The sequence below is a fragment of the Sciurus vulgaris genome (genome assembly GCF_902686455.1).
Source record: "Sciurus vulgaris genome assembly, chromosome: 2".
Lineage (NCBI taxonomy): Eukaryota > Metazoa > Chordata > Mammalia > Rodentia > Sciuridae > Sciurus > Sciurus vulgaris.
In genome coordinates this window covers 31171578-31182282 of record NC_136462.1, presented here as the reverse complement: position 1 = coordinate 31182282, position 10705 = coordinate 31171578, and the positions used below count along the sequence as shown (strand labels likewise).

General features: G+C 43.3%; 1 protein-coding gene and 1 pseudogene across 7 annotated transcripts in view; one reads left to right on the top strand and one right to left on the bottom strand.

Annotated features, from left to right (window-relative positions):
• DPF3 (double PHD fingers 3) overlaps positions 1-10705 on the bottom strand; it is a 255087-nt gene that overhangs the window by 183690 nt on the left and 60692 nt on the right. The window lies entirely within an intron of this gene.
• LOC306655432 (glyceraldehyde-3-phosphate dehydrogenase-like) lies at positions 672-2889 on the top strand (annotated as a pseudogene). Its single transcript has one exon. The product of its transcript is annotated as a glyceraldehyde-3-phosphate dehydrogenase-like (transcript).

Below are 10705 nucleotides of genomic sequence, written 5' to 3'. Positions count from 1 at the left end.
TTTTTAATGGTGTGGGGGTTGGAACCCAGTGCCTTAACAAGCTAGGTAAGCAGCTACCTCTGAGTCACACCTGAACCCAAAAATGGCATCTTTCATGCTATATATTTTTTACCACAATTTTTTAAAGAAACTGTAAAGATGAACAGGCAAGCCACAGAAAGGGAAAACATATTCACAGTGTATCTATATGTACATAATACATAGCCTCATGGAACACACATATAATACATAAATGTAAACACGTACAGGGTACATGTGTGGTACATATGTGTACCCACCTATTTGACAAAGGACCTACATCCAGAATATATTAAAAACCCTAGCAACTCAGTAATAAGCAGACAAACGGTCCAGTAAGAAATAATGGTCAAAGATTTGAACAGACACTTCACAAAAGAAGACAGACATGAATATGCTCAGTATCATTAGGTATTAGCAAAATGTATATTAAAACTGCAATAAGATACCATTCACACCCACTAAAATTGCTAAAATTAAGAAGACTGGATCAACCACTAGTAAGGATGTATAACATCCAAAATGCTCATACTTTGCTGATGTAGATATAAAAAGGTACAACCACTTGGGAAAAAATATGGCAATTGCTTATAAAGAATCTTGCAGATCTCTGCTCCTCCCCATTCTTCTCAACTTCTCAACTCATGCAGTGCCAGCCTGGGACACAATGGTGAAGGTCAGAGTGAATGGATTTGGCTGTATTGGGCGTCTGGTCACCAGGGCTGTTTTTAGCTTTGGCAAAGTAGATATTGTTGCCATCAGTGACTCTTCATTGACCTCAACTACATGGTCTACCTGTTCCAGTGTGATTCTACTCATGGTAAATTCCATGGCACAGTCAAGGCTGAGAATGGGAAACTTGTCATCGATGGAAAGTCCATCTCTACCTTCTAGGAGCAAGATCCCACCAACATCAAAGGGGGTGATGCTGGGGCTGAGTATGTTGTGGGGTCCCCTGGTGTCTTCACTACCGTGGAAAAAGCCGGCGCTCATAGGAAGGATGAAAGGGTCATCATCTCTGCCCCTTCTGCTGATGCCCCCATGTTGGTGATGGGCGTGAACCATGAGAAGTATGACAACCCCTTCAAGATCGTCAGCAGTGCCTCCTGTACCACCAACTGCTTAGCCCCCCTGGCCAAGGTCATCCATGACAACTTTGGCATTGTGGAAGGACTCATGACCGCAGTCCATGCCATCACTGCTACTCAGAAGACTGTGGAAGGCCCCTCTGGGAAACTGTGGCATGATGGCCATGGGGCTGCCCAGAATATCATCCCTGAATCCACTGGCATTGCCAAGGCTGTGGGCAAGGTCATTCCTAAACTGCATGGGAAGCTCACTGGCATGGTTTTCCATGTACCCACCTTCAACGTGTCAGTTATAGATCTGACCTGTCACCTGAGAAAGCTGCCAAATATGATGACATCAAGAAGGTGGTGGAGCCGGCATCAGAAGGACCCCTCAAGGGCATCCTGGGCAACACAGAGGACCAGGTCATCTCCTGTGATTTTAACAGTGACACCCCCTCTTCCACCTTCAATGCTGGGGCCGGCATTGCCCTCAACGACCACTTTGTCAAGCTCATTTCCTGGTATGACAGTGAACTTGGCTACAGCAACAGGGTGGTTGACCTTATTATGGTCCACATGGCCTCCAAGGAGTCAGAGCCCCTGGATCACCTGCCACAGCAAGAACACAGAGAAAGAGAGAGGCCCTCGGCTGCTGGGGAATCCTGCCCCTAATTCAGTCCCTCAACACGCTGAGAATCGCCCCTCCTCCCAATCTCCATCCAGACCCCCTGAAGAAGGAGAGGTGCTTAGGGAGCCCTACTGTCACATACCATCAATAAAGTTCACTGCACCCAAAAAAAGAATCATGCACTTGCCTCATGAGTGAGAAATTTCCCTCTAAGTAGGTCCCCCCCAAAATACTTATACACAGATGCTAATACAACTTTAGGCATAATATTCCAAAACTGGAAACAATTCACATGTCCATCACGGATGAACAGATAAAAAAAATTGTGATTTATTCGTAAAATGGAATACTCTCATCAATAAAAAGAACAAGCTACGAATACAGCAAGGATAAATCTTTTAAAAAAGAGAGAGACTGAGTAAAATAAGTTAGATTCAAAAAAGTACATATCGTATGATTCTGTTTATATGAAATTTTCAAGCCAGCAAAACTCATCTGTGGTGACAGAAAGCAGATCAATGGTTGCCTGAGGCCGCAGATGGCGTTGACTGCAAAGAGGCACAGGGGAACGTTTGGGGATAATAAAAGTATTCTGTTGTGGTTACATAGGTAACACAGGTTTGAACATTTGTCAAAACTCATGGAACTGTGTACTTAAAATGAATGCTTTCTGGTGAATGTATGCTATACCATATTAAAGTTGGTTTTAAAAGAACTTTTTAAAGTCAAACACAAATTGGTAAAAAAAAAAAAAATCTGCCATATGTGTGAGAGATATGACAATTAATATTCTTAATCTATACAGGGGCCATGAAAATTGATATAAAAAGCAAAAAGACATTAATAAATAAATGGCCAAAGGATACACATAAGCCACAAAGAGGAAAAAAGAAGTGTTAAACTAGTGTTATGGTTTAGATATGAGCTGTCCCCAAAAGCTCACATGTTAAGATAGTGCAAGAAAGTCTAGAGCTGAAATGATTGGGTTATGGGAGCTTTAACATAATCAGAGTTTTAATCCATTTGAATGGATTGACTGAGTGTTAACTGTGGGCAGGTAGGGAAGAGTATGGGTGGAGGAGATAGGTCTCTGGGGGCGTGCCTCTGGGGTTTATATTTTGTCCCTGATAAGTGGGCATTTCTGCAAACACTCTCTCAACATCCAGATTGTCACATCCAGAGCCTTTTTCCTCTGTGAGGCCCTTCTGCCTTGATGTTCTACCTCACCTCTGGCCCAGAGCGATGGAATCAACTGTCTATGGACTGAGACCTCTGAAACTGTAAGCCCCAAGTAAACTTTTCCTCCTCTATATTGTTCTTGTCAGATCTTTGGGTCACAGTGGTGAAAAAGTTGACTAAAACAATAAGCAAAATAGCTAAATGATTTTAAAAAATTAAAACAATGAAATTCCATATTTCATGTACCAAATTAGCAGAGTTCTTTTATGTGTTTTTATTTTAATTAAATTAAACAATATTATGGGGAAAGATGGGCTTTCTGCTGGCAAATGATACACTTCTGGAATACAATTAAGTAATAAATAAGGTCCAGAGCCTTTTTTGACCCATTTATAGGAACCTATGGTAAGGAATAGTCAAAGTTGAATAATCAAAAGTAGAAATTAATGTGCAAGAATTTTTGTTACTGGCTTGTTTATACCAATAAGAAATAATCCAGGATGAACCATTGGGCAGAGTAAACACTGAGAGATCAATATGATGAAATAGCAAATATTTGTTCATAGTAAGAACTCAGTAAATATTCTTTACTGCATTTAATTTATATACTGTATAGAAACTTTAAGAAAGAGTAGAATGTCTAAATGGTTTACATTCACAGGTAGACAAAAGTATATGCAATATTTTTTTAATACTAAGGGTTGAACCCAGGGTACTTAACCACTGAGCAATACTCCCAGGCCCCCCACCTTTTTTTTTTTTTTTTTTTTTTTTTTTTTTTGAGATAGAGTCTCACTAAATTGTTTAGGGCCTTTCTAAGTTGCTGAAGCTAACCTTGAACTTGCGCTCCTCCTGCCTCAGCCTCCTAAATCACTGAGATTACAGGTGTGCACAACCACATCCAGCAATACAAATTTTTCATTGTAGCCAAGATTGGAAATGATCTAATTGTACATCAAGAGAGGTGAAATTAAATAAATCATGGTATATCCAAACAATGAATACTGTGTATCTGTTACGAAATAGGACAGATGTATACCTGTTGCTGAAGATGATCTCTGAGCTATATTTAAATTTTAAAAAGCAAGGTAAGAAAAAGGCATTTGGAATGCAACTCTCTGAAAGGAGAAGAGACTAAAAGGATAGATACACATTTGTGTCCATAGACTATCACCAGAAAGATTCAAAGAAGAAATAAAGTGGGTAACACTGCATTGACAGATCGGAGTCTGAGGACATGGGAACAGCGGAGGGAAAGAAACTTAGACTTACTTTTCTCTCCCACTGTACTCTTTACTTAATATATGAATTTCTTTCCACATGTAGGTCCTTCTTTAAAAAAAAAAAAAAAAAAAAAAACCCAAAAAAAAAAGGGTTAAAAGGTTTACAAGTTGAATTTTGTCCTTCCTGTGTTGAAATCCTAACATCTAGTGCCTCATAACATGATTTTATTCAGAAATCATAGATCATCATAGATGTAATTAATTAAGATGAGGTCATTAGAGTAAGTCCCAATCCAATATGTCTAGTGTCCTTATAAGTAGGAGAAATTTGAACACAGACACAAACACCATGTGCCAATGAAGAAAAGATTATAGTGTTGCTTCTAGAAGCCAATGAATGCCAAAGATTGCCAGCAAGCACCAGAAGCTGGGAGAGGGACCTGGAACAGACTCTTCCTCACTGCCCTCAAAACAAACCCATCCTGCTGATATTTTAGACTTGACTTGGACTTCTGGCCCCCAGAATCAGGAGGCAATATTTTTCTATTGTTTAAGCCACCAAGTTTCTGTAGTTCCATCAACCATTAGGGATTCTATGGGGTGCCAAACTAGAGGCCCAACAGAGATGACACGAGAGCAATGAGAGAAGGATTTGACGCCACTTCCATCCATTCCTCCAGCACAGGCTCCAGATCCCCAGCAAGACCTCACCGTATTTCCCAGAAGCCCTTACTTCCAACAGGTTAGAAGCTTCTTTCCAGAGGCCTTTCCTTTTCTCATCCTTACTGCTACCAGGACAAAAAGCAACACCAAAGTCTTGGTCATAAAAACTAAGTCAGCTAGGAGGAAAGAGAACATGTAAGGAAGGTTTTAAGCTCACAAGACCCTGTAGCTGAGCTTTCAAAATGGCAGCTGGGTAAACAAACTTTGGTCTAAACCTACTCACCCAAACCTCCCTCCCACTCTTCAGAGGTGTCCATAATCACAAGCTTAGCCACCTGCAAATGTGGAATTTGGGTCTTCCTTCTTTCAAAAATTAGGGAGGTGAGACCAGAAGGATTAGCCCCCAATGTCAGAGAAAAGGTTAGGAGAGAGGGAAGAGGGGGAGACAGGAGACCTTCACTGCAGCAGGCAAGGACATGGCGGACTCACCCCAGCCCCTATCTCAGCTATTATGCATTCCCAACTGGCTTGGCCAACATCCAGAGAGACTCCAGGCTGGTGAGTCTGTGAATGTGAGACAGAGATAAGCCAGGCGGCGAGGGGGAGCTTGCCCGCAGTTATATATGGGCTGCGGCACTGCTGTAGTGAGAGTCAGGGGAATCTTCCATTTCCAAGGCATTTGCTGCACTCCATCCTGCTCCCCAAGATTAAGAATCCTCTTTCTTGGCTTCCTCCCACTCCCTGGACTGTAACTAAGCAGTTACCTTGAGAACATGAAAAACTCAAGGGTTGGGGAGTTGTGTGATTTTTTAATGTAATGTGTTAAAATCACCTTGACTCTGGATACTTATTTGTAATAAAACAGAGGAGGAACTTTCGGTCTTTTTTAGCAATGGGACAGCCACCCAGTGCATGCACTGAGAGTTAGGAAGGGCCAATCTCCAGCTGTGCCCTCAGCAGGGGACATGCTCTGGATGCTCAGCAAACAGTGTGCTTCCTTCCAACTGGAGGGAAGAGAGATGCATTTGGATAATCAGAAATGGAAGGAAGGGCTTCTAGAAGAGGAGCAGCGTGAATGGGAAAGAGGGATTCTTTGTCCTGGCAATAAGGAAGCTGAGGGAAGGACAAAGAAGTATCTTAAAGAAGCTCAGGGATCTGGTCCTGGAAGCTTGTCTACCTTCCCAACTCCAAGGCGCCCCTAAGTTTGTCCTATGCAACCCTCCAAGGAGAGCAAAATCCACCCACCCACACCACACGGGGCACTAGCAAAGTCTGAAAGAATGGAATGTCTGCCCCAAGACTTGCCCCAGGTTCAGGCGCCTGGAAAAAATTCCTGGGATTATTTGGTGTTGTCTAAGATGGATTTGGAGCCACCCTGACTGGAAGAGCAATGTGGCTTTGGACTAGGGCTGCCAGGACTAGTCTGTGGCAAGTTAAGGGCTCTTTCAGGTCTAAATACTTTTGTTCTTGCTGTTCACCATCTGGCTCTCCTCTCCCTCCTTGATCCCTGTTCAATGAAATCCTCAAAACCATCCCCATGAAGCTCTCCTGATCCCTGCATTCTGAACACGCCAGTGCCCCTTATGCTCCCTCAGCAAGGTCCTCCTGTCTCTATTTCCATCATGCCTCCCTGCCTTGTCTTGTAATTAGTCTCACTCTCCTCTACTTTCTCAGATGTGCAGAACCAGGTCTTACCTGGCTTTTTGACACCATTCTACAATGCCCCACCCCCAACCCCAACCCTTTTCCAGGGCAGGCAGTAAATAAAATACTACATTTGATACACAAGGAGAGACCGGTACTGGCTGACACTCCTGATTCCTACATCCATTCATTCATTTGTTCATCAAACATGTGAAACCCACACTCTGCCAAGCTGGCTCATCCTGCGCAGCAGAGCACACTCGGACTCTTTAGTCAATCACCTAAAAGTCAGCTCAGTGTCAATTGTCTAGTCAATTGGCTAGCAAAAAGCTGACCACAGCAAGTCAGCCTCCATCCCTTTGCCTGCACTTGTCCAAATGGAGAGTCACACCCTCAAGATGGCACCTGAGGGAGACAGGTTTTCTGGGGTGTGAGTGAAGGTCTCCAAGGGCTCTGCCGGCCCACCCACCAGGGGAGCCTGAAACACACCTATCGCAGAGATGGCAGAGATCAGATAACTCCCACATGCACAGTACTTGGTGGATACTAAGTAAAGAGCCTGTGACTTGGAACAGAGTGAAGGGAGCTCCCAAGAAGTCTTCTCCGCAGAGGACAAGATATGGTCATGGAGGAGGGAGGATTAGCTGAAGGTCATGAGAAAAGTCTGCCCAACTGGGAGATCAATAAGTGCAAATTACTTGAGAAGCTAGTGTGTCCATGAACTGCTCTGCTATGAAGGAAAAATACAGATGGAGGTAGGGTAGGAGAAGGAGGGGGCAGGAGCAGGACAGTCATCTATCTCAGGTCTCGTCCCACTCTAAAATTGTAGGAGTCTAATCTGAACCTCCCCAGTCAACAACTGGAAAAAGTTGTCTGACATCGGGGACATTTGGAGAGAAAGTTGAATGGCATGTCAGATAATAAACCAAGAAGAAATTCTGAAGTCAAAACAAGGGATAAATTTTCCTTATCTAAGACATGCATCAAAGCAGCTTGCTGCCGGCTGCCCAGCCTGGGAAGATGATAATGGGTTTTAATGGCCTGTAAACAATAGCACCAGCCTCTGTAATAAAGTTTAGCCAATTAATCCTCTAGGCTTCATCCCTGCCGTCTGCCGCTCCAGCACCCCCTTCTGTGCCAAGGCAACTCTCAGAGGTCTGAGAAGCAGAGGGATCCAATCCCAAGGCTCAATGCCGCGAGTCCTCAGGTGTCCAGAGAATGAAACCCATGGGGTGACATGGAGGGTTCCCCAGAGGGAATGTCCAGGAAGAATGGTCTCTACCACGATCTTGAAGGAGCACTTTAGTAAGAGAGAGAGAGAGAGAGAGAGAGAGAGAAGCATGGCGCACCAAGGAATTGGTGCAAGAGGTAAAGTCCATTCTTACTCAGTGAGCTCATTCGTTCATTTAACAAACAGTTATGCTATGTACAGACACTGAAGAAGCTGCAGAAGTATACAAAGAAATCACCTGCCCTCAGTGGAATTACAGCCTGGGGGTGGTGATGGGAATAAGATACAGGGACAGGGGGTGTTGCTCACTGGTAGAGCATGTGCTTAGCATGCTCGAGGGCCTGGGATCAACTCACAGCACCACAAAAAAGACAAAGATACCGTCACAGCTGTCAATCACAAATATTATCACAGACAGTACTTGCAAAAGGTTACACAAGTCTTATCATCTCTTTCCACTTCGTTTCTTCTTTCTTTCATGTAACATGTTCTATTTGGGATGATCGGGGCAGGCAATATTCAGAAAATAATCAGAAAGAGGAGAGAGAAGATGAAACACGCAAGAGAAAGAGACCCGAAGCACTCCCTCCCGTCGCAGCTCTACCTTCAGCCCTATTTCTGGAAAAGAAAAAAGAGGCATTGTCACTACAGGCCTTTGGGCAGACTGAGGTCACGGAGTCACAGTTCAAGTCGTGTTTGCTTCCTGCACCAACAAGATATGTTTGTGCCAAATCATGCAAAATTCTGGACATCTGGGCTTTTCCACTTGGTATTCCCAGTACTCGACAATCATTTCTCTTATTTTTACAAATAGAGTGTATAGTAGGGATAAAATGGAGGAAATTCTACAGTTTTTCATCCATAGTTCAAAGGTTAGTAATCTCTACTTTGGAAACAATGATGAATACCTTGCATCTGTGGGACCTCACATTTTTTCAAAGTTCTTCAATAAATAATACCTCATGTTCATGCCTCAGGCAACCTTGGATGGTAAAAAGGATGAACAGTATTACCTCCTGTTATAGTTTGGATGTGAGGTGTCCCCCAAAAGCTCATGTGTGAGACAATGCAAGAAGGTTTGGAGGAGAAATGATTAGGTTGTGAGAGTCTTAACCCAATCACTGAATTAATCCCCTGATGGGATTAACTGAGTGGTAACTGAAGGTGGGTAGGGTGTGGCTGGAGAGGTGGGCATTGGGGGCTAGCTTTGGGGTATATATTCTCTCTCTCTCTCTCTCTCTCTCTCTCTCTCTTTCTGCTTTCTGATCATCATATGAACTGCTTCACTCTGCCACATTCCTCCACCATGATGTTCTGCCTCACCTCAAGCCCTGAGGAATGGTGCCAGCCTTCTATGCACTCAGACCTCTAAAACTGTGAGCCCCTAAATAAACTTTTCTTCCCTTAAAATTGTTCTGATCAGGACTTTTAGTCACAGCAGTGAACTGACTAAAACACCTCCACGTTAAATTTTCCCTCTTTCATCCTTTTCTTTTTTCCTACTCAACAAAAAATGATTGAGCACATACCGCGTGCTAAGCCCCATGCTGGGTGTGAGGGATCCAAGACAGACCCATACAAGCACAGGCCCCGCCTTCAACAGGTCCACAGAACAGTGAGGAAGACAGAGGGGGAGTGGACTCTGTCTCGAGAACCCAGAGAAGCTTCCAGAGATGATTCAGAGAAGCCTTAAAAGATTGGTTTGATTCTGCCAGGTAGAAAAGAAAAGAAAGAAGACTCCAGGGAGGTGGGTCAGCAATTTGTGCTCAGAGAAGAGTGAGCCAGGCCATGGGGTGAGTGGCAGTGAAGGACAAAGACTGAGAAGAGACTGAGAAGAGACTGAGAGGTAGGCTGGGCCCCACAAGAGAGCCAAGAATGCTTTGCCAAGGAGTTTGGACTTCACCCTCTGGGCAATGAGGAAGCCACTGACGGTTTTACACAGAGGTAGGCGACATGATCAGATTTATGTTTTAGCAAGATTATTCTGGCTGCTGGGTGGCGAATGCCCTAGAATGGGAAGAGACTGGGCTGACTCCAGAAACATTTCCAAAATAGAATCAACAGGACTGGGTGGCCCAATGGAGGGAAGAGGAAAGGGAAGCATCAGAGACAGCTGTCTCCCTGTGGCCTGTGAGGCCCTCATCCAAGATGAGAAAGTCAGAGTCAGAAAAATTAAGTGCCTTGCCTAAGGTCATGTAAGTTCCCCAGTGACAGACTTAGGCAGGAACCTTAAATTCTTTCAAATAGAAATCCCTTGTTTTATCACATTTTTATCTACCTGTGAATAAATTTAAACATCTTTTTCTTTCTTTCTTCCTTTTTTTTTTTTTTTTTTTTCCCAAACTGGGGACTAAACCCAAAACTGCTTTACTACTGTGCTATATCCGCTTGTTCTTTTTATTTTATTTTATTTTTTATTTTGAGATAGGGTCTGACTAAATTGCTGAGGTTGGCCTCCAACTGGTGATCCTCCTGCCTCCGCCTTCCAAGGGGCCAGGATTACAGGATTACCACCCCATCCAGCAATTTCACCATCTTCTGCCAGGCTTTCCTTGCTCCCTACTTCATGATTATTCACTTTCCATCCTATGGAGATCATTCAGATCATCAGGGGAAAATTCCTTTTGACCTCTCAACAAGCCCTGACAATACTGGCCTCGTACTCCAAAGAACTAGGCAATCAGTGACCAATGATTATCATTAACTCAAACTCCAGGAGACCCAAGTAAGGTCACCATAGTCATTGCCTTACTTGCAACATGAGACCTTTCCTTCTTTAATTCCCACTAGTTGCATTTTTTATGTAATTCTTAGTTCAAGTAATTCCTAGAGTTTGGATTACAGAGTCCAAGAAATTTCTAATGATGGCAACAAAAGTTTGAGAAATCAAAAATAGTCTTGCCAACTCTTCTTTTTTTTTTTTTTTAAATGTCATGGTTTCTTTTAAAAAGGACGTTTGCAGCATCATGGATGGATTTTGGAGGACGTGTGTTAAGTGAAATAAACAAGGAATAGAAAGACAAATGCCATGTGTTCCTGCTCATAGGTG